The 24,826-nt window shown below is 37.5% G+C and overlaps 1 non-coding gene and 1 pseudogene across 1 annotated transcript; one reads left to right on the top strand and one right to left on the bottom strand.

Annotated features, from left to right (window-relative positions):
• Positions 1 to 13,910: 13,910 nt before the first annotated feature.
• Positions 13,911 to 14,017, top strand: LOC127109261 (small nucleolar RNA R71). Its single transcript, XR_007796590.1, has one exon. It is a non-coding gene; the product is annotated as a small nucleolar RNA R71 (small nucleolar RNA).
• Positions 14,018 to 22,839: 8,822 nt separating this feature from the next.
• On the bottom strand, positions 22,840 to 24,585 carry LOC127105975 (wax ester synthase/diacylglycerol acyltransferase 4-like; annotated as a pseudogene).
• Positions 24,586 to 24,826: the final 241 nt, after the last annotated feature.

Raw genomic sequence — 24,826 nt, forward strand, 5'->3', positions numbered from 1 at the left:
CCTCTGACCAAGAATACTCTGACCCTGACTCCCCAACCTTAGCCCAAATTCAGGCTCAAAACCTTGCTTCACAACAACAAACACAATCTGAAGCAACTTCACCTCCACCAAAACAAACAACCAACATTACTTCTGAGGACCAACCCTCTAAAACTCAACCCTCTGACAACCAACCCTCTGATATCATCCCTCCAAACATCTCCGCTGAATCTGAACCTTTAGACTTAAACCCTCTTTACGCTTCACCCCAAAGATCTGAACCTCAACCTGAATCAGAAACTGAATCAGAACCTCTAACTCTAAATCTCAGCCCTCCAACATCTCCACCTCATACCTCTGAACCTGACCTTTCTATACCTACCCTTGAGGAAGCCATCATGCTGGTCGCAGGGGCTTCAGTACAAAAGGTCAAGTCTCTGACCACTAACTCTGAAGTCAGTGATGATCCTGACTCTGTAAGGACACACTGGAACAGAGTCATTGGCTGGATGACCTCTGAGGCTTTTAGACTGAAGAACATCTCTGAACAAGTCAGAAATGGCCACATCAGAGATGCTGAGGCAAGACTTCAGGAAAGACTTGCCAGAGAAGCTGAAGCCAGAAGGCTGGAAGAAGAGAGGTTAGCAAGAGAAGCTGAAGAAGAGGCTAGAAGGATGGAAGAAGAAAGAGCAAGGGAAGCTGAAATCCTAAGGTTAAAGGAAGCTGAAGCTAAGGCTCTGGCGGATGCAGAAGCACAAGCTGCTGCTGAAGCTGAAGCTGAAGCGCAGGCTGCTGCTGAAGCACAGCAGGCTCTGACTCTGGGGGAGTCCTCTTCTGTTATCCCTATGGTTCTTCAGACTCTGAAAGAACTTAAGCAAGATCAGAATGAACTTCGTGCCAGAATGGATAAGCAAGATACTGTCAATGACAATATTCAGAACATGCTGGCTATGTTGCTTCAGAGAATGCCTCCGCCTCCGAACCCCTAGGCACTTAGGATATTTCTTTTGCTTGCCTGTTGTCCTTGTTTGCTTGTTGCTCTGATTTCTTTGTTCCTGATGTTTTGTTTCTTGTTGCCTCTGTTGCTTTGCCTTTTTCTATGAATACAATGTTTTTCTCTTCAATTATTTATTTTTGCTATGTCTTTTTGATTCTGACAAAAAGGGGGAGAAGTCATTAATAGCTCTGATGAAAATATTGTCTAAATACCTTAAGCATTCTGCAACATATTTTTCTTAAAAATAAATTTATCTAACCTGGACTTAAGAAATTGCAGAAGGTATCAAGAAACCTCTTTACTTAGAAGCTCTGGTAAGAACTTCTGAACTCCCTAGCACTATCTCAGGGGGAGCTTCTATCTATCTGATCTGATATTATTCATGTTTCATCTGCTATTTAAGATTGTTTTGTCATCATCAAAAAGGGGGAGATTGTAAGAACAAAAATTGTTCTACAACAGATTCCTTGATTTTGATGATAACAAAGGATGAAACCAAAAATGGCACCCTAACGAAAAGTTTCTAAGTGTGCAGGGTTCTAAAGAAAGAAGGAAGAGATCTGATGATGTCATCAGATACACAACCAGATCAGATACAAATTATCAGAAGATAAGAAGCATCTGTAGTAGAAACACGTTCAAGAAAGTCTAACTCTGAGCAAAACAGCAAAGTATCAGAAGCATCTGAACAAGAAGTAAGCTCTAGAAGTTCTGACTCTGATCAACGCTATCTCTAAACTCCAGAACCTATCAGCGCTATCTGAAGAATCCATCAGAACTCAAAAGAAATCAACATCAGAAGCAAGACTCCAAGATTCTCAGATACACGCAGACTCTGATCATGGAAATGCTAATTATGAAAGAGTAACGTTAAAGTCAAGTAAAGATTTGCAAATGGATTTCCTAATACAGAAAGAGACGTTAATCTCCAATTTCAATAAAGAAGATACTATATGTGGTAAGTAGTCTTTTCAAGGAGAGAAAGTTATCCTGCAGAAGCTATTTATGTTATGGCGTAAATTCATCTTATTACTCATCAGTTTCAACTACTACCTCACTCATCTATATAAAGGACTGCAAATCAACATTCAGCATACAACATATACAAGAAAAAATATACTAAAACATCAACGCTCAAGAAAACACTATTGCTCTCTAAATCTTCACGAAGCTTTTGCTTATAACGTGAATCACTTTGTTCTTACTATTGTAATATTAGCTTATCTTAGAAGCACTCTAGATTACATAAATCTTTCATCTATTGTTTGTTGATTTCCTCAAGTGACTCTGTGTAGTCTGTATACTTGAGAGGACTAAGAGATTTTTCTCTTAGACGTTGTTTGTAATCTTTCAAGATTAGTGGATTAAGTCCTTGTTGAAGGCGAAATCACCTCGGCCGGGTGGACTGGAGTAGCTTTGTGTTATAAGCGAACCAGTATAAAATCCTTGTGTGATTTTCATTTTGAAAAAGCGCTTATTTTTCCAAACAATTCAAACCCCCCCTTTCTTGTTTTTCTCACCTTCACCTCTCTGAACCTCAAAATTTCTCCATTTTTTCTGTCCTTGAGTGTCTCTAATGGGTTGAACCCATTTGTCATCCGTCGCTTTGTTGGATGGTTTGTAAGTGCTATGGTATCTTTCTCCACGCCTCCATTGGTGATGATCACTTTTTCTTGGGTCATATCCTGTTGTCCCCCAATTTTCTTTTCTCTTGGCTTTATCCACTACTTCGAGATTGGTTGCTGCCTTCCTGTCGAAGATTGCACTGCAACGTGGGCATAGCATCACTTCAGTCCTCTTCTTTTGGCACCTCTCGATGAATTCCACTAGATTTTCATCTTCTTTCGGATATGCCAGCCTTTGGTGCTCCTTTCGATGACGATCTTCATCCACTTCTGCCTAGTTTCTCTGAGACACTTCCACCATGTTCACCCCAACATTCCGTTCGTCAGCAATGCTTAATTTGTTCATTTTTTTAATAAGTCTTTCTTCTTCGACTTCGACATCTCTTGGTATCTGGTCAAACCCCTTTTCTGGGCAGCAACACCAAGATATGTTCCTGGGACCATGTTCGCAGCAACATTTGTTCGAATTTCTTTTGGGGTCCTCCATTACCCTACGTAGGATTCCAGCGGTCATAGACTTCATAGGACCATCCACAGCTTCTGCTTTGATTCCTGTGACCTCTTTATTGAAAGGTCCCATAATGTTGACGCAGTTTGCGACATCACCTACCCTAATTTGGTCAGGATCAAGGCCTTCAGTAGGCTTGTTTTCAATAGTGAGGTCTTTAGTAACCTTCTTTTTGATGATAGGGAGATTGTCAGTTGTCTCAATTGTTTTTTCATTGTTGCTCAAAGGTAAATCCCCCCACCCGGTTGGCTGGATTGCGTTGATGTCGATACGAGAACTTGCAAGCGCAGTGTATTTCGCGAGATAATCGTACTTCCCACTTGGCTGTCCCAAGCAATCCCAATTTGCTCCTTGTCGATCTACAACATCTTCAGCAATATTGTCATTGTCCTTTTTGTCGAAACCTTCAGTAGTTTCACTCTTTTTTTGGTCGTCAAAGCCTTCAGTGACTTCAACTTTGTTCTGGTTTGTAAGATCATCAGCAATCTCAACCATGTTGATATTAGTGTCGAAACCCCCAGCAGCTTCCACCATTTCAAAATTGTCGTCAGGAGCAACTTCGACCTCCACCATATTCACAATGGATGGTTCAACATAATGGGCTTCGACTGGCTGCATAGGGTTCGAATCAATCCTCATCTGTTGTTTTGGCTTATCACCAAATTTCAGCCTTCCGTCACGGATATCATTTTGAACGAGATCCCTGAAAAGGAAACACCGAGACGTTTTATGGCCCAGAAAGTTATGGTATTTACAAAAACCTCTTTTTTTTTTGTTCCACAGGCGGTTCTTTAGCGCCTGGTGGTTTTATTAATTGACCATCTTTAACCAATAAGTCAAAAATCTCGTCGCATTTGGTGATGTCGAACGTATAAGTTATTTTAGGAAACTTATCATTGGTTTCGACTGGATTTCCGTTCGACGGAGTTAGTACTTTACACGAATATGGTGTGCCTTGCTTCAGTTCTGCTAAGTCAATCTCTTGTTCGTCGAAGTTACTTGGTTCGTTTTCGTCGAATTCATCATCTTGACATACCCCTACATAGGCCACCTTTTCTTTTTTATTTTTATTTGCTCTAAATTTTTCGTCCCTTAACCTTTCGACTTCTCTCACCCTATCTGCTAATTGCGCCATATCCCTTAAATACTGAGTGTCTAGTTTCTTTCTTATAGAATAATCTAGACCCCCTGCGGCCATTTCGACTAACTCATGTTCTGGCACCCGAGTGAAACACCTAGCCTTTAGCAACCTAAACCTATTTAAATAATCATCTATTGGTTCTGAGTATTTTCTCTTAACACTGGCTAATTCCTTCAGACTTATTTTGGTTTGTCCCATGTAAAATTGTTCATGGAATAACCTCTCTAATTGGGTCCACGTATACACTGAGTTTGCGGGCAAATATGTAAACCAAGTGAACGCGTTTTTCGTCAAGGAATTAGGAAAGTATTTTATTTTCAAATTTTCATTACGGGCTATCTCTCCTGCTTCGATCAGATAATGTGCTACGTGTTCTATGGTGGATTCACTAGTATCCCCTGAGAATTTGGTGAACTTAGGAACTTTCCATCTTGGGGGCAATTCTTCTTGCAGAATATATTCCGACAGTGGGGAAGCGTAACTGGGCCTTTGTAATCATACGTTTACCCCATTTTGTGCCATTATCGTTTCGACCATGGCCGCTAAATTGTTTTCGACGGGCAAGTTATTATACCGGATTCGCTGTTGCAACACAGCATCAGCGTCTTGGCCTCTCTGGACTACTATCCTTCTAGGCTCTTGTGGAACAGGAATTTCGACACGAGGTTGTTCGACTACTTCCTCTTGGTTTCTGACGTTTTCCTGGGGATTATCTAAAGGTATTTGATTTATTGTAGGCTCTTCTTGGACCGCCACCACTGGGTTCTGAACCACTTGTTCTCTGTGTCGAGTTTGAGGGACCCCAAAAAAGTCAGCAATGCGCGTCATTTGCGCTGCCAACAATTGGTTTGTTTGGGTGGTGTTTTGTATTAGAGGATTAAACACCGCCCCCATTTCTTGTGTCAACATTTGGACCATATCATGATTACTTTCGTCCATTTGTTGTCTAATTACTTGCGCAGAATTATTTGTTATTGTCGGCATGTAAAGTGGTTGTTGGTTTAATCTACTCATGTTTCCGCCATATCCTGACCCTTGTAATGGTGAAGACATATTGGCCATAGAATCAGAATATAATATCGGCGAATTGTGTAAGTTTGCCATTTCCGAAGTTGGCATTCCAAATGGTTGTTCCCTACCAGGCAGAGGCATGGTGAAATTTGTCACAAAAGGCCTATAAGTATTCCCTATAGGAGGAGGTGTCCCAACAGGCATTTGTTGCGCCCTAATGGACGAACTAGGCGCATTTTGCGATATCGAAACCGCTGGTATTGACCCTGTTGACGAAGGCACAGCCTCTGACATAGGGACTGATCCCACATTTCCTCCTGTCGAAGGGATAGGGTTGGATACTGGGATGGCTTCATTTGGATTAGGATTATTTGGATTATTTGGCTGACTCGCCATTTTCCTTACTCTCGTTCTTTTAGGTCTTTCTACGTCAGATACGGCTAATTTACCGCTTCTCAGTCTCATACAACAAAGAAGAAACCTTGACTAACGATTATTTGAGTTTTAGATTTTTTGCACTGGTCCCACTGGGCGTGCCAATTTGTTCGCTGTTGATTTTGGCGAACAAACTCTGGTTTTCCAAAACTTGTCGAATTGGGTTACTTGCAGGATCAACCATACAAATCCTTGGACATGTGCAAATTTAAATAACTTTATAACTCTTTAGAACAACCTTTGTATCCTTTATTTGGTTTACTAAGTTTTTCATGTCGAAAGATATTGACTAAAAGTACTTAAGTAAAAGTAAAATTAACAAGACTAAGATAAATGGCGAAAAGTAAATTGCATAAAGTAAATGCAAAGGATAAATGACTGGTAAATATAAAGGAAAATTGGCGAAGAACTTTGAAATTTACAAGATACAACTTTAAAGAAATGGTGTTTGTTCACACGTACATTTTCCAGATAAGACTCTTTTTCTCTCACACGGGTACTTTGAGTATTTTGCAGGAATTTTGTACAAGTTTTCACACACTACCTTCTGATAACAACTATCCTATTTATATACAAACAAAATAACTGTCACTAACGAATAAATCCTAAAACTATGACACTTGGCTCTCTGCATAACTTCCTTTCGCTAGGTGCTTCCACGCGTCTTCTGCCAAACGTCATAACTCTTTTGAATTTGAATTTCTGCTTTATGTCGAAACGACGCGTTTCCTCAGACTTGTTGAATTTGTCGAAATACCAAAACATCCTCCATACTTGTCAAAGACGTCTTTTCATCTGCAGACCTCTTCTCTTGTCAAAATGTCGAATCACCAACCTGTCGAAATGTCGAACCAACATCTCCATTTGTCGAGAACACTATTCTGCTGCTGATTTCATGGCGTCAAAATTACATGTATACACTTAGTCTCATACAACAAAGAAGAAACCTTGACTAAAGATTATTTAAGTTTTAGATTTTGCACTGGTCCCACTGGGCGTGCCAATTTGTTCGCTGTTGATTTTGGCGAACAACCTCTGGTTTTCCAAAACTTATTGAATTGGGTTACTTGCAGGATCAACCATACAAATCCTAGGACATGTGCAAATCTAAATAACTTTGTAACTCTTTAGGACAACCTTTGTATCCTTTATTTGGTTTACTAAGTCTTTCATGTACGAAAGATATTGACTAAAAGTGCTTAAGTAAAAGTAAACTTAACAAGACTAAGATAAATGGTGAAGAATAAATTGCATAAAGTAAATGCAAAGGATAAATGACTGGTAAATGTAAAGGAAAATTGGTAAAGAACTTTGAAATTTATAAGATAAAACTTTAAAGAAATGGTGTTTGTTCACACGTACATTTTCCAGATAAGACTCTTTTCTCTCACACGGGTACTTTGAGTATTTTGCAGGAATTTTGTACAAGTTTTCACACCCTCATTCTGATAACAACTATCCTATTTATATACAAACAAAATAACTGTCACTAACGAATAAATCCTAAAACTATGACACTTGGCTCTCTGCATGACTTCCTTTTGCCAGGTGCTTCCACGCGTCTTCTGCCAAATGTTATAACTCTTTTGAATTTGAATTTCCGCTTTACGTCGAAACAACGCGTCTCCTCAGACTTGTCGAATTGTCGAAATATCATAACATCATCCATACTTGTCAAAGACGTCTTTTCATCTGCAGACATCTTCTTCTGTCGAAATATCGAACCACCAATTTGTCGAAGTGTCGAAAACACTTGTCAACTAAACTGTTGAAAATGTTCTTCAAGTATATATTTCCATTTTTTTTCTTTTTGCAAGCATCTCCATTTTTTTTCTTTTTTTATTGTATTTAATGATACTTTCGATATTGCTTCTGTTTTTAAAATTGTGTTTGCTAAATTGTGTTTTCAGTTGTTGCTTCCATTAAAGTTGCGGAATTTCCACATATTCGAGGTTACATAAAATACTGTGTAATAAATAGTGTTAATCGAGTAAAAAGCAGTGCATATAGAGTCAAAAATACGATACGTTTTCGCGTTATCAAGTGTGGTGGTGGTCGGATTCGAAATTATTTCTGTGTGACTTTATCAATTTAAGTTTTGTTATTAACTTATTCTACCTTAAACCCTAAATTTAGCTTTTTTTTAATGATTTTTTTTATAAGAAAATGATGTTAATAATCATAGTTATGTTCTTTTCATAAATAATAGTTCTACTATGTTTTATTTGGTTTGTTAAGGTTTTGAATTTTGGGAAACCAACATTTACTTTTAGACATTTGGCCTTCAATGATGAATGTGGTTATTATTGATGAAATGGTTGTTGTGTTTTATCGAATGAAATGAAAATGGAGTAAGTTATATTATCTCATAATGTCGATTTATTATTTAGTATAGGGAATATGGTAAGTTTAAGTTACTCATTTTGCTGGTTGTTATGATTGATTAATATGACAAGAAGAAACAGTGAAAATTCAAGATATATTTGATGCACAAAAAGCATTCATTGATGCTTTTCTTATGCGTTTGATTTTAACTATCTATTCTCTAAGCCAGTTTGATTAGATCCAATTTGTGCAGAAAATAGCCAATAGCCCCATTTAACCATCTATTCTCTAAGCCAATATCCATAAATGTTTGATTATGATCATATTTCCATCTATCTGGTGGTGTTTTTGGTGCTGGTTAGATGGTGTCATGTGTTACAGAGAGTTCGGCACTATTTCGGCACTCACTATCAACCATTACCGGTGGTCCTAAAAGCTCTGCCGCCGAAAATCCAGGTGATTAAATGTGATAATCATCCCTGTAATTAAATGTGATAATCATATACTTGTAGTAACAATACTATTTTGATTTTGCAGCTAAGGATTTAAAATACACACGAATACTAAATAATGTCGGTGATGTCCCTATTCAAGAAATTCGAGATTATGGCGTAGATGATAAAAGATTGATAAGTGTCATTGGTGAATCTATAAAATTAGTGATTGATGAGGTATACTTGCCAATTTATGATTTGGAATTAAAAATTTCACTTTCATCGTTGTCCATATATTGTTTCTTAGCATTCACTCCATTATCATGTGAAATACTATAATATTTTACCAATAACTTTTTGTTAGAACTTCCTTGATCCTCGTGTTATTTATATTCTTACAATGCATATTTATATTGGTTCATGAACTTATGTTTTAAGTCTACTTCAGTTGCAGATATCATTGGTTTGCAACAGAACTAAGAGCAGTGTAATTGCTACTTGTGTGGCGGGATTCTAATCTATCTTAGCAAGTAATTATTTTGCATATATCCTTTGTCTTTCCACCCTCCTTTATCTGTTTAAGATTCATCTCAGTTAACCTATCTTTGTAATTTAGTACTTTTTGTTTTGATAATTTACTACTTTTTGTTTTGACAATTGAATTTCTCAACTGCAATTTGTCCCTGCTTTAAGTTTTTTTTTTTAAAAAATTTGAAAACATGACACGTATTCTTCTTACATGTATTAAGTTTGATGGTATTGGCATGAAAAGATTCATGACTTACGAAAGCAATGTACATTTTTCTCTTCGTTTCATGATGGATTGCAGCATAGTTGGCAGAAATTGAATTGAAATTCATGTTGGAAAATATAAGAAGGTAACAAAAAGCTTGTCGTACTTTCGATTAGACTTTGATTGCTTGCATCCTTTTTCTCATGTTAAACCACTAATAAAAATGCAGAAACTGGTGACCTTAGCAAGTGGCTTTAGCTCTGCATTTTTTTAGATACTTCAAGTGAGAAACTTTATCTCTTATGATTTCTGTGTATCTATATTTTCAGTCTCTTATGATTTCTGTGTATCTATATTTTCAGTTTCCATTTAAAATTCAATGACTTGTGTCAAAAAATGATTTCTTCTCCAATCGTATACAGTGTGAACTGGCGTTGTGACAAACCGTATATGCCCACAGGGCTTCTGGTAATTTTGAGGACCAATCTTTCCTAGAGGTGGCAACTGTTTTTTCTAAGATTTGTTTGATTTCTCGGTTCGAGACTTCTACTTGCTCACTCGTCTGTGGGTGGTAGGGTGTTGCTACGCGGTGCCAGACTCCATATTTCAGTAATAACTTTTCAAAAATCCTAAAAATAAAATGGGAGCCACCATCACTGATGAAAAGTCTCGGCACTCTGAATCTAGGGAAGATTGTACACTTAAAGAGTCTAATTACCACTCGTGTGTCATTAGTTGGAGAGGAGATGGCCTCAATCCATTTGGATATGTAATCGACCGCAACAAGGATATACTTGTGACCAAAAGAAGATGGTAAAGGTCCCATAAAATCGATTCCCCAAACATCGAAGACTTCTACTACCAAAATTCCTTTAAGCGACATCTCGTCGTGTCTAGATATGTTGCCAGTGCGTTGACACCGGTTGCAACTTGTGATCGCGATGTGGACATCTTTCCACAGAGTGGGACAAAAGAGGCCGGCTTGCAAGATCTTAGTGCAAGTCTTCGAGGTGCTTGCATGTCCTTCATAGGAAGCAGAATGATAGTGGGAAATTACGTTTTCTACCTCATCTTCTGGAACACATCGACGGAAAATGCCGTCGGCGCCTCTCTTGAAAAGTAGAGGTTCATCCCAATAATAATGTTTAAGATCGTGGAAGAATTTTTTCTTTTGTTGGTAGGTCAAGTCTGGCGGAAGCACCCTAGCTGCTAAATAGTTGACGAAGTCAGCGTACCATGGTAATATGGTTTGGGTGTAAATTGCTTCCATTACTTCGTTTGTTTTAGTATCCTTATGGGTTAACGCATCTTTAGTTGTACTTCTTTCCAATTGGGCTATGAGTCTTTCGTACGGAAAGTCATTGTTTATAGGCACTTGTTCAGGTTCAATACCTTCCATTCTTGACAAGTGATTGGCCACGACGTTTTCCGTGCCTCTTTTATCCTTGATTTCTAGGTCAAACTCTTGTAATAGTAAGATCCACCTTAGAAGTCTTGGTTTGGCGTCTTTTTTGTTTAACAGGTACCTAATTGTAGCATGATCAGTATAGATAATTATCTTTGCTTCTACTAGGTAGGAACGGAATTTATCCAGAGTGAACACTACGGCTAAAAGTTCCTTTTCTATGGTGGCATAGTTAATCTGTGTAGGGTCTAGGGTTCTACTTGCATAGTATATTGCATGAAGTTTCTTGTCCCTTCTTTGTCCTAAGATTGCGCCTATAACATAGTCACTAGCATCACTCATGATTTCAAACGGTAATCTCCAATCGGGTGGTTGCATGATAGGTGCGGTAATAAGAGCTGTTTTCAGTTGTTCAAACGCCGTTAGGCATTTGTCGTCAAAGATGAACTCATCGTCTTTCATCAATAAGCCAGCTAGTGGTTTGGTGATTTTTGAGAAATCTTTAATGAATCGCTGGTAGAAACCGGCATGTCCTAAGAAGCTTCGTATTTCTATTATGGTTTTCGGAGGCTGGAGGTTTTCTATAACTTCTATTTTGGCCTTGTTGACTTCAATCCCCTTGTTGGATACTATGTGTCCGAGCACGATTCCTTGTCGTGCCATGAAATGGCATTTTTCCCAGTTTAGCACTAGGTTCACTTTTACGCATCTCTTTAGTACCATTTCAAGATTCGATAAGCAGCCTTCAAAGCTCTATCCGCATACAGAGAAATCGTCCATGAAGACTTCCATGATGTCATCTATGAAATCTGCGAAAATTGCCATCATGCATTTTTGAAATGTTGCGGGAGCGTTACACAGTCCAAATGGCATTCGTCGGTAGGAGAATGTACCATAGGGGCATGTGAAGGTCGCTTTCACTTGGTCGTCGGGATGAATAGGAATTTGGAAAAATCCCGAATAACCGTCTAGGTAGCAGAAGTGAGAATGCTTAGCCAATCGTTCAAGCATTTGATCGATAAACGACAAAGGAAAATGATCCTCCCGAGTGGCTTTGTTTAATTTTCTATAACCAATACACATTCTACTTCCAGTAACCACTCTTTATGCTATAGATTCTCCTTTTTCATTGTTAAAAACTGTGACGCCTCCCTTCTTTGGTACGACATGTACTGGGCTGACCCATTGACTATCGGATATCGGGTAGATAATACCTGCTTCTAACAGCTTTTGCACTTCTTTCTTTACTACATCAGTCAAAATGGGATTTATCCTTCTTTGATGTTCTCTAGAGGTCTTACTGTCTTCCTCCAGCATTATGCGATACATGCATATGGAAAGGCTTATTCCTTTTAGATCTGAGATATTGTAGCCTAAGGCAGTTGGGTATTTTCTTAAAACGTGTAAAAGCTTTTCGGTCTCTATCTGGCCTAAGTCTGCATTTACGATTACGGGTCACTCAAGTTCAGTGTATAGGAATTCGTACCTTAGATTTATGGGTAACGTCTTAAGTTCTAGGGTTGGTTTCTTTGGGCAAGGCATATGATCGGGCGTTAGTGCTAGGCATTCGCTTAGGCTGTCATCTCGGTATTCCTTGCTTAAATTTTCATCTTCAAAAGTAGGAGGTCTTGGAATTTTCAGTATTTCAGAGTATGATGTTTGTTCATTCTCCATTTCTCCTATGCATTCGTCGATGATATCTTGTAGACAACAGGTGTCGTCTATAGCTGGTGCCTTTAGGAATTGCGTCAAAATGAATTCGACTTTTTCCTCACCAACTTCGAAGGTTAGCTTGCCTCTTTTAACATCTGTGATAGCTCCGGCTGTGGCTAGGAATGGTTTTCCTAATATGATAGGGATGTTGGAATCCTCTTTTATATCCATGATTATAAAATCTGTAGGAATATAGAATTGTCTTATGTGCACCAGAATGTTTTCTAGCATACCTACGGGAAATTTAACAGAACGGTCTGCAAGTTGTACAAACATCCTCGTAGGTCTTAGTTCTCCCATTTTTAGCCTTTCACATATGGATAAGGGCATTAAACTAATACTGGCTCCTAAGTCGCATAATGCTTTGTTGATGACAAGCTTTCTGATTACACAGGGTATGGAGAAACTACCTGGGTCTTTCAGCTTAGGAGGCATATTGTTTTGTATTATGGCGCTACACTCGGCAGTAAGTTTAACAGTTTCGTTATCCTCTATCTTCTTCTTGTTAGATAAGATTTCTTTGAGAAACTTAGCATATGAGGGCATCTGAGTTATGGCTTCTGTAAAGAGTATTGTGATATTCAGTAGTTTTAGAAGCTCTGCGAATTTTTTAAATTGCCCTACACTTTTAGATTTAACAAGTCTTTGAGGATAAGGGATAGGGGGTTTATACGGTGGTGGAGGCACATAAGGTTCTTCTTTCTCTACGGCCTCTTCATTTTTATCTTCCTCTTGTTCGTCTTCCTTCTCAGTTACCTTACCTAGGTATTGATGCATGGATGAGTTTTGAGTTCTAGGGTCGGTTCGTCCGTCTAGTTCTGTCCCACTTCGTAGTATAATAGCATTTGCATGACCTTTCGGGTTTGGATGCGGCTGTCCAGGAAATGTGCCTGCAGGAGCAGCAGTAGGTGCTTGTTGTTGAGCCCCTTGTGAGATTTGTGTTTCCAACATTTTGTTGTGGGTGGCTAACGCGTCTACCTTGTTTGCTAACTGCTTGATTTGCTCACTAGTGTGTATGTTTTGATTTAAGAAATCTTTATTTGTTTGGGCTTGGGTAGCTATAAAGTTTTCCATCATTATTTATAAGTTTGATTTCCTAGGAGCATTTTGAGTGTTTGTGGCAGCTTTTTGATACCCTGGTGGTACAGCAGGTGCTTGATTAAGTGCATACAGTGCATTATTGTTTTTGTATGAGAAGTTAGGATGGTTCTTCGAACCTGGGTTATAGGTATTTGAGTAGGGGTTTCCTTGAGCGTAGTTCACCTGGTCTGTGGAAGTTCCTGCCAAGAGTTGACATTCTGGGGCAGTATGCCCTTGAACTCCGCATATCTCACAGTTTGGTGCTACGGCAGCCACGTTGGCTACTGGTGTTATGGTCAAGCTGTCTATCTTCTGAGTCAGGGCATCTACCTTAGCGTTGACATGGTCAAGACTGCTCAATTCGTACATGCTACCCTTCAGTTGAGGTTTTCCATATAGGTTCTTTCGCTTCCCCATTGGTAATGTATTTATCCATCAATGTGCCACCTGCGGCAGCGTCTATTATCAATCTTATATTGTACAAGAGACCGTTATAAAAGGTGTAGATTATCAGCCATTCTTCTAGATCGTGATGTGGGCATAGCCTCATCATGTCTTTGTATCTCTCCCAAGCTTCAAAAAGTGATTCATTATCCTTTTGTTTAAACCCGTTTGTTTGGGCTCTTAGCATAACCGTCTTGCTAGGTGGGAAATATCGGGCTAAGAAGACTTTCTTCAACTCGTTCCACGTAGTGACAGAGTTGGATGGTAGAGACTGGAGCCAAGCTCTAACTCTATCTCTTAATGAAAATGGGAAAAGATGGAGTCTTATAGCTTCTGAGCTGACACCATTCGCTTTCACCGTGTCTGTGTATTGCAAAAATACTGACAAGTGTAGGTTCGGGTCCTCCGTGGGACTGCCTGAAAACTGGTTTTGCTGTACTGCTGACAATAGTGAGGGTTTTAGTTCAAAATTGTTGGCTTCAATCGCAGGGGCATCGATGTTGTTATGAGGTTCAACCTGTGAAGGGATTGCATAATACTTAAGAGGACGATTTTGCACTGGTTCGGTCATCTCTAGTTGAACAACTGATTCAGAAGTAGGAATGTTAAGGTCAGGAAGATTTAGCTTGATACGATGTTCCCATATCAAGTCTCGTATCCGGTGTTCTAATCTAAGATAACACTCGGGTTCATCAAGTTGTAGCTTTAATTTCTCGCCTTGAGAGCAAGTACTTGGCATACACTCGACAGATGTAGAAAGGGAAAAAGAATTGTTTGCCTTAGTCTATAGTGGGTAACACTAGAGTTATGATATCGACTAAATTAGTCCCCGGCAATGGCGCCAAAAACTTGATCGCGACTTTGGTAAGTCAATGTGAATCATGACTGCAAGTGCACAGTCTTATCGCGTGGTTTTAAAGATTATCGAACCCACAAGGACTAATATTCGAACGTATCGTGGTCTAATGTTACTATGTAAATCTAAGGCAAATGATTGTTCTAAGATTGGAGGGATGAAGAGAAATAACTATAAAATAGAATAAAGATAAAGATATAAGATATAGGGGATATCGGTATGTAATACATCAAACCTCGGGGATCCGACATATAGTTGGTGTAATCTTATTGGTTAAAATATTCTTCAGTAGAAATTATTTATAGAAAGAACTTAGTCTCACACTCTCGTTTTTATTGACTCTGACCATACTCCTAAACCAGAATGCTTGGCTCTCGCGGTCTCATTTTGAATTTAAAAGTATTTTTTGAATATAGATAAAGTCTAATTAATCCTAAAGCGCTCTCGCTGTGTTTAGGATTAATGCCTAGTTTCAGCTATCTGGTTAAAATCTCAAACTCTCGTTCTTGTTGACCGTAAGCTTAGTTTGTTTTGTACTCTCGTACGAAAAACAGTTTAATTAAAATAAGAAACTAAAGCCAGAAAAATAAGTTTTAATAAAAACTAACACCAATTATTTATTGAATCCTGTCGTTTCGACGGTCTTTACATACCGATACCTAAGGTTTAGCCGGACATAGATCCGATGATAGACATGGCAATTGGGGAATTAAACATACAGTAAGGCATAAATAAATAAAACAGTAAACAATAATAAACCTGGATTGCAATTTAAGAACTGGAATTGAATCTTGAATCTTCGATTAAATAATTACGGCAGGCTTTGGCAATGAATACCCCTTACAATTGAATCCCAAATGCGGAAAAATGATAAACCGTAATAGTCCCCGATGTGGAGAAACTATCACTTTTACAATGGTAAGAAACTGCTTAGAAACTAAAAGAAAAATAAAACAGAACAAAAATTAATCGTAGACTGAAAACTGGAAGAAGAGACCTTCGTGCGAGTATGAATGGTCCTTTTTATATCCATTCCATATTCCTCATTTGTAGCAGAAGTTAGTGGAAACCGTGACTGAAAGAGTGGAGGAAAAGTAGGAAGACTAGGTTGTGGCGGTTGCCACAATCCTAATTCCATGATGAGTGGCGAGCGCCACTCTTGTAGTAACTGCCCACCACTTTTCAAGGGTTGGTGGCGGGCGCCACCTCCCTTTTGGCCCAATGTGGCGGGCGCCACATCCTTTGGGTAACCTTATTTTCTTCTCTTTTCTTGCCTTTTTCTTTCCTTTTTACTATTTTACATATTTCTTGCGGTAAACCTTTTAATCGATAAATACCTATAAATAAACATAAAATACTGTGTAATAAATAATGTTAATAGAGTAAAAAGAAGTGCATATAGAACCAAAAATACGATACATTTTCGCGTTATCAAGTGTGGTGGTGGTCGGATTCGAAATGATTTCTGTGTGACTTTATCAGTTTAAGTTTTGTTATTAACTTATTCTACCTTAAACCCTAAATTTAGTTTTTTTTAATGATTTTTTATATCAGAAAATGATGTTAATAATCATAGTTATGTTCTTTTCATAAATAATAGTTCTACTATGTTTTATTTGGTTTGTTAAGGTTTTGAATTTTGGGAAACCAACATTTACTTTTAGACATTTGGCCTTCAATGATGAATGTGGTTATTATTGATGAAATGGTTGTTGTGTTTTATGGAATGAAATGAAAATGGAGTAAGTTATATTATCTCATAATGCAGTTTTATTACTTAGTATAGTGACTATGGTAAGTTTAAGTTACTCATTTTGCTGGTTGTTATGATTGATTAATATGACAAGAAGAAACCGTGAAAATTCAAGATATATTTGATGCACAAAAAGCATTCATTGATGCTTTTCTTATGCGTTTGATTTTAACTATATATTCTCTAAGCCAGTTTGATTAGATCCAATTTGTGTAGAAAATAGCCAATATCCCCATTTAACCATCTATTCTCTAAGCCAATATCCATAAATGTTTGATTATGATCATATTTACATGTATATGGTGGTGTTTTTGGTGTTGGTTAGGTGGTGTCATGTGTTACAGAGAGTTGGGCACTATTTCGGCACTCACTATCAACCATTACCGGTGGTCCTAAAAGCTCCGGCGCCGAAAATCCAGGTGATTAGATGTGATAATCATCCCTGTAATTAAATGTGATAATCATATACTTGTAGTAACAATACTATTTTGATTTTGCAGCTAAGGATTTAAAAGACACACGAATACTAAATAATGTCGGTGATGTCCCTATTCAAGAAATTCGAGATTATGGCGTAGATGATAAAAGATTGATAAGTGTCATTGGCGAATCTATAAAATTAGTGATCGATGAGGTATACTTGCCAATTTATGATTTGGAATTAAAAATTTCACTTTCATCGTTGTCCATATATTGTTTCTTAGCATTCACTCCACTATCATGTGAAATACTATAATATTTCGCCAATAACTTTTTGTTCGAACTTCCTTGATCCTCGTGTTACTTATATTCTTACAATGCATATTTATACTGGTTCATGAACTTATGTTTTAAGTTTACTTCAGTTGCAGATATCATTGGTTTGCAATAGAACTAAGAGCAGTGTAATTGCTACTTGTGTGGCGGGATTCTAATAATATATCTTTGCAAGTAATTATTTTGCATATATCCTTTGTCTTTCCACTCTCCTTTATCTGTTTGAAATTCATCTCAGTTAACATATCCTTTGTAATTTAGTACTTTTTGTTTTAAAAATTGACTACTTTTTGTTTTGACAATTGAATTTCTCAACTGCAATTTGTCCCTGCTTTAAGCTTTTTTTTTGTTAAAATTTGAAAACATGACAAGTATTCTTCATACATGTATTAAGTTTGATGGTGTTAGCATGAAAAGATTCATGACTTATGAAAGCAATGTACATTTTTCTCTTTGTTTCATGATGGATTGCAGCATAGTTGGCAGAAATTGAATTGAAATTCATGTTGGAAAATATAAGAAGGTAACAAAAAGCTTGTCGTACTTTCGATTAGACTTTGATTGCTTGCATCCTTTTTCTCATGTTAAACCACTAATAAAAATGCAGAAACTGGTGACCTTAGCAAGTGGCTTTAGCTCTGCATTTTTTTAGATGCTTCAAGTGAGAAACTTTATCTCTTATGATTCCTGTGTATCTATATTTTCAGTTTCCATTTATAATTCAGTGACTTGTGTCAAAAAAATGATTTCTTCTCCAACTGTATACAGTGTGAACTGGCATTGTGACGAACCATCTTTTGGTGGAAATATAAGGCTCAAAAGTGGGAACTTTCCATTGAATGCATTGCTCAATATGTCGTGAAACCGTTACTTGTCGTCTTAATTGAAAAGGATTTATTGCTTTATGTTGTAAAATATTTTACTGATATATTAAAAAGTGATTCTTACATGTTACATCTACATGCTTTAAATAAGAGAGAATAGAAAACCTAATGGGTTTTGACTAATGGGCCTCATTACTAATAGAAATAATTACTATTTACAATCTAATATTTACAACACTCCCCCTCAAGCTGGTGAATGGATATCTATCATTCCCAGCTTGCAAGTAAGTTGCCTGAATCTTTCTGTTGGTAAGCCTTTTGTTAACACATCTGCCAGCTGATGCCCGGAAGGAACGTAAGATGTAGTTATCAGTCCACTATCCAACTTCTCTTTGATAAAATGTCGGTCAATCTCAATGTGTTTAGTCCTGTCATGCTGAACAGGATTATGAGTAATACTAATAGCCGATTTATTGTCACAAAACAATGTCATAGGACCTTCACATCGTATCTTCAAGTCTTCTAGAATTTGTTTCATCCACAATAGCTCACAAATTCCTAGTGCCATAGCTCTAAATTCTGCCTCGTGCTTGATCGAGCAACTACACTTTGCTTCTTACTCTTCCAAGCTACAAGGTTACCACACAGAAAAGTACAATAGCCTGACGTAGATCTTCTGTCACTCACTGATCCAGCATAATCCGCATCAGTGTAAGTCTCCATAGTTAGATTTCCACCTCTTTTAAACAAAAGTCCTCTCCCTGGAGTTGCTTTAAGATATTGTAGAACGCGGTCTACAGCCTGCAAATGTCTCACCCTCGGATCATGCATGAATTGGCTCACCACACTGACTGCATATGCCAAATCTGGTCTAGTGTGTGCCAAGTAAATCAATTTTCCCACTAATCTCTGATATTGACCCTTGTCAACTTTGTCACTTTCCTCCTCAAAGCTTATCCTGTGATTTTGTTCAATGGGAACACTTGCAGGTTTGCATCCAAGTTTGCCAGTTTCCTGCAAAAGATCAAGCACATACTTCCTTTGAGAAATAAAGATGCTTTGCTTTGAGTAGGCTACCTCAATTCCCAAGAAATACTTGAGTTGCCCAAGGTCTTTCATCTCAAACTCTGCTGATAATTTCTCTTTGAGGAAATGTCTCTCAATCAAATCATCTCCTGTAACAATAATATCATCAACATAAACAAGAAGTACAGTCAGTTTTCCTCCTTGTGAATGTTTAAAAAATAAAGTGTGGTCTCCTTGACTTTGCTTATAGCCCAAACACATCATTGCCTTTGTGAATCTTCCAAACCATGCCCGAGGGGACTGCTTTAGTCCATATAAGGCTTTCTTCAATTTACACACCTTGTTAGCTCCATTTGTTATGCCAACACCTGGTGGAATCTCCATATACACTGCTTCCTCTAAGTCTCCATGCAAGAACGCATTTTTAACATCAAACTGTTGCAATTCCCATCCACATGAAGCAGCAAGAGATAGTAAAATTCGAACAGTATTCATCTTTGCCACTGGGGCAAATGTCTCCTCATAATCAATACCATACGTCTGAGTATAACCTTTTGCCACTAGTCTTGCTTTGTACCGATCAAGTGTACCATCAGGTTTGTACTTTACAGTATAGATCCATCTGCATCCAACTGGACTTTTGTCTCTTTTCCTTTCAATAATCTCCCAAGTACCATTTTTTTCAAGTGCTTTCATTTCCTCATCCATAGCTTGGACCCAATTTCTATTTTGCAATGCTTCTTCAACAGATGATGGGATTTTCACAGAATCAACAGCTGCAATAAAACTTTGATATTGTGTGGAAAGATGTTTAGTGGAGACATATTGAGAGATAGGGTGTCGATATAGGGAGGGACAAGATCTTTTATCCTTCCTCAAAGCAATGGGTAAATCAACTGGATTAGTGTCACAAGTATCAGAAATGGCACAATCATCACTAGAGGAATCATTTTCAGTACTTACCTCCGGTTCAGGCGATTGAATTTGTTTCTGGAGAAGGTCAGGTTTACTTCTTCTCTGATACACTAGAGTTGGTGCTGGAGGTGCTGATTCCTGTAAAACAGAAGGCCTTGAAGGACCAGGAACACTTACTGGCTCAGATTCAGGTGTTGAACTAGGACTCAAACTCAAACTAGGTGACAACTCGGGTTCAAGAGAGGGAACACTGATAGGTGTTCTAGGGAGGCCAGGACCAAGGATCAGAAACTCGGACTCAGACTCTGACTCTGACTCTAAGTCACTTATGTTCCCCCCCTGAGACTGAGAACGAGTGAAATATGACATATTTTCATGAAAGGTGACATCTTTGGAGACAAAGAATTTTCGACTCGGAGGATGATAACATTTGTACCCTCTTTTGTTGGGTGCATAACCCAGAAAGATACATCTGACAGCACGGGGATCCAATTTGTTGCGATATTGTTTGTGAACATGAACAAAAGCAACACAACCAAAAATGCGAGACTCAAGAGTGTGTAAGATAGGAACATATGGAAAATGTGAAAGCATAAATTGGGCAGGACTTTTATTACCTAACACTCGAGATGGGACCCGGTTAATCAGATAGGCAGCCGTAAGAATTGCCTCACCCCAATAAGAGGTAGGAACAGACATTTGAAAAAGGAGAGATCTAGCAACTTCAAGTAAATGACGATTTTTTCTTTCTGCGATACCGTTTTGTTGTGGGGTGTCAACACATGTGAATTCATGGAGAATGCCATGTTTACTAGTGAAGTTGGAAAAGGTATGATTGACATATTCTTTACCATTGTCAGAACGAATTCTTTTTATGCCTTTCCCAAATTGCGTTTGTACCATATTATAAAATTGGATAAATATTTGTGGTACTTCGGATTTAGTATTCATCAAGAAAATCCAAGTTACCCGAGTACAATCATCAATAAATGAGACAAACCATTTTGCACCAAAAATATTAGAGGTAGGGGCAGGTCCCCAAACATCAGAATGAATCAAATCAAAAGGTTCATCACTTTTATTAAAACTGGAAGGAAAAGATACACGATTGTGTTTTGCCAACTGACAAACATCACACTTAAAAGACTCAACAGAATGGTGTAAGAACAACGACGGAAACATAGACTTAATTATATAAAATGGAGGATGACCGAGACGCTTGTGCTGAAGCCAAATTTGTGAGGCTGAAGAGGAAGACTGAGACTGGAAACAGGAGGACAACACCTTTGGATGGTCATCAGAGAAGTAGTATAACCCTTCCTTTTCCTTAGCAATTCCAATCGTCTGCCCCGTGGTAAGGTCCTGAAAAACACAATGTGACATAGAAAAAATTACTTTACAATTCAGATCACGGGTAAGCTTATGGATGGAAATTAAATTGTGGGAAAGTGTGGGAACATGAAGCACAGATTGCAACTGGAATGGAGGTTGCAAGTCAATATTTCCAGTGCCAACAACACAAGCATGAGAGCCATCAGCAACAGTGATATAAGGAATACTCGAAGGTGTGGTATAAGAGCATAATAATGTGGAATCAAATGTCATATGATTAGTAGCACCAGAGTCAAGAATCCACGCATTCTTAGGAATATTACCACAAACAGTAAGAGATCGGGAACACAAACTCTTACCAGTAATCTCAGCCATTGAAAGGACAATCGAGAGAAGACAAACCAAGAAACAGGATGGGTTAGGGTTTCAAAGATGAGTGAACAAAAAACAAGAAGCACGATCAAACTGCAAACTGCAGTAAAAAAAACTCCGCTACAAGGCGGCTAGGGTTTAGGCGGAAGCGAATCCCCCAAAATTGGGAGCTCTTGATACCATGTTGTAAAATATTTTACTGATATATTAAAAAGTGATTCTTACATGTTACATCTATATGTTTTAAATAAGAGAGAATAGAAAACCTAATGGGTTTTGACTAATGGGCCTCATTACTAATAGAAATAATTACTATTTACAATCTAATATTTACAACACTTTATATTTATGTCAATATATCTTCTTCATTAGGTCAGTCAAGCAGTAAATCAAAATTGAGATTGAAAAAGTTCAACACTTATGTTTTCCTTTTGTTTTTAACTAGAAATGTATATGTATTATTACAGCATGCTGGTGTAGGTGGAGAAGAATGTTGAAAAGACAAGTGGGCATCAGGTCCCGCTGATTGTTGCAATTGGTATTTCAGAGGGTCTACCTTCAACCATCAGACATTGCTTTATCCATGAAACAAACATGAAGCCTTCGACAGGAGAGCAAAGGGTTGAAAATGGTGTCGGTATCGTCAAGCTGATGGGTCAAGACATTGGTAAGTTCACTAATATGTGTGATATATAGCGGCTATAACGGTGTTATACCATAGTGTAATTTGAATAAAATGGTATTTTCTGTGATCTGCTATTAACTTCACTCGGCATCAATACCCCCCGTCTCTTTCTTGCTCAATTTCCTCCTCCGTCGACCAAACTAGGTTTGAAGTTTAAACCACAAACACATATTTTCATTTCAAATTTCATTATGAAAGATCCTTTTCTATTGGAATTTCTAACAGTTGGTTTAAACATGATGATCCAGATGTAGGATAGTTTATTACTATGCTCAAGAGCTTAAGAGCTTATTGGGTTACTGAATCTGTTAATTTTAATGACAGTTTGCAAACAAATGCGCGTTCAAAATCATATGTCATCCAAAATCGTATTCCTTGTGTAGGCACACATTTTTTACAACACCATGCAATGGACAATAACACATCATAGACTACTAATAACTCAAACACATAATGGAATATATCCTCCACTCATAATAGTAACAACCAATTAATCTTTGGTAGATATCTCAGAGATCTCCATAGATGCTTTGAATATGACTTCAACTGCTTTCTCCATGCATAACTTCAGTTTTCGTTCATCTATGTATCCCTTAAGAGTTTTCATAGTCACTTTTATGGTTTTCACATAACTCTTAATTGTAATAGTTGTATCCTACATAAAAAACACTAGATTTATGAGTAAATAAAATTTACTGTGAGCCACGAGTTGTTTCTGAAATTTATATACCTGTGGTCCACCTGTCGCTGTGAAATACAAACCATTTACCGGATGATTTGCCAAAGCCATTTTTTCTACAGGCCCCACTAAATTTGAGATAAGAACACTAGTATTTCCAATAGTGTCATAAATTACTCTAGATACGGCCTGAAACACAAACCCAATAAAATACAAAAATAAAATTTAAGATAAGTTGTTAAATATTATTAATGTGTAACACACCTCAGACCCTCTTAATTTCATCTCCAAATCCATGAGTAAGCCTATGAGATAAACATTGAAAGAACTTTTCTTCCTCTTTATTAGTTCACGAGCTTTCAAAACAAACTCAAGAGGGTTGGAAATTTCTGATTGATTTAGCTTTGGTATTGGTATTTGTAAGAAAGATAATTTATTCCCCCAAAGACTTTTGAATTCTGGTTTTTGCATTTCCCTCAAGGATTGATAGCCTTCAATATTTCTTGTGTTGAGCATTACAACTGCAGTGGAATTTGCTCTCTTTGTCTTCTCATTCATCTCTTCCATGTATAGCCTAAGTCCATAGAAGATCATCCCACAAATCACGTCGTTTATTGTCTGCATCATTTATACATGCATGGAAAATTTAATCAAGCCTAAGTACATAATAATTATTGTGTGTAATTGCATGCATTTGGTCGCACTAAGCTTTAAAGAAAATTAATAATCTTACCACTAGTGATAATGATATGTTTGACAAGATAGTAGGCTGAAAATCAATTCCTTCATATCCCGATCTTATAGGTGTTATATCATTTGGGATCATTCTTGTCTTGATTATGCTTGATCCACAATCTAATATGGAGCTAAAAAAGGAGAATATATCTAAATATAGATTCTTAAATAAGTTTTTCTTTGTATATTTTGAACCTAATTGTGAAGGTGAAGGAAAAGTCAAAGGAAGAGAAGGATTGTGAACTCTTTGAAGACAAGAAAGAAGAGCTCCCATGAGAGAGTAACCATCACCAAGTGCATGATGAAGTTTGAATATTATGGTGCTAGCAACACTTGTTGTTGGATAATTTATAATATGAATTTCCCAGAGTGGTTTATCTTGTGGTGTTATTTCAATTAAAATACTTGTTATGTAGTCATTAAGATAATTGTCATATAATTCAATTGGTGAATTGGTGATGAGTTTGTGGTTTCAGGAAATTTAGGAATCTTTACATGCTCTTCTGGCTTCACTGCAACTTTTTGACATCTCTTCTTACCATCTTTGTCTCTAACCTGTTGCAAATTAAAGTAACTAATAATTAAAATGTAAAGAAGTAGTAGTAATTAATGAAGTAGGGAAGAGTTATACATAACCATAATAGAGGAGAAATGTGGATTGATAGGGAGGAAGACATCTTTGATCAAAGGTATAGCTAGTGAGTCATCACATGGAATGGCTAGTTCTAAAAAGCCAAAAACATATGAACATATCACGAAGCTGTTGAAATATTGTTCATGAGGACTCACTGGCTCTTCAACCTCTTCAAACAATTTGTCCATTATATGGTGTGTGTATCTTCTATTACACAATTTGCTATAAAAAAAGATAGCTCCTACTTATATAAAAGTGGCAAGTAAAAAATATAGCTCCTGCCTCTATATTTACTCTGCCACTCCTTCAGGTAAAAAAATGCACTTTTAAATAAATAACTATTACCGATGAAATCTGTGACAAAAATATTCTTTCATAAATTTTCTCACAAATATGATTAAAGATAATTTAGTAACATATTTTGAGATG

This window comes from Lathyrus oleraceus, chromosome 7 (genome assembly GCF_024323335.1).
Source record: "Lathyrus oleraceus cultivar Zhongwan6 chromosome 7, CAAS_Psat_ZW6_1.0, whole genome shotgun sequence".
NCBI lineage: Eukaryota > Viridiplantae > Streptophyta > Magnoliopsida > Fabales > Fabaceae > Lathyrus > Lathyrus oleraceus.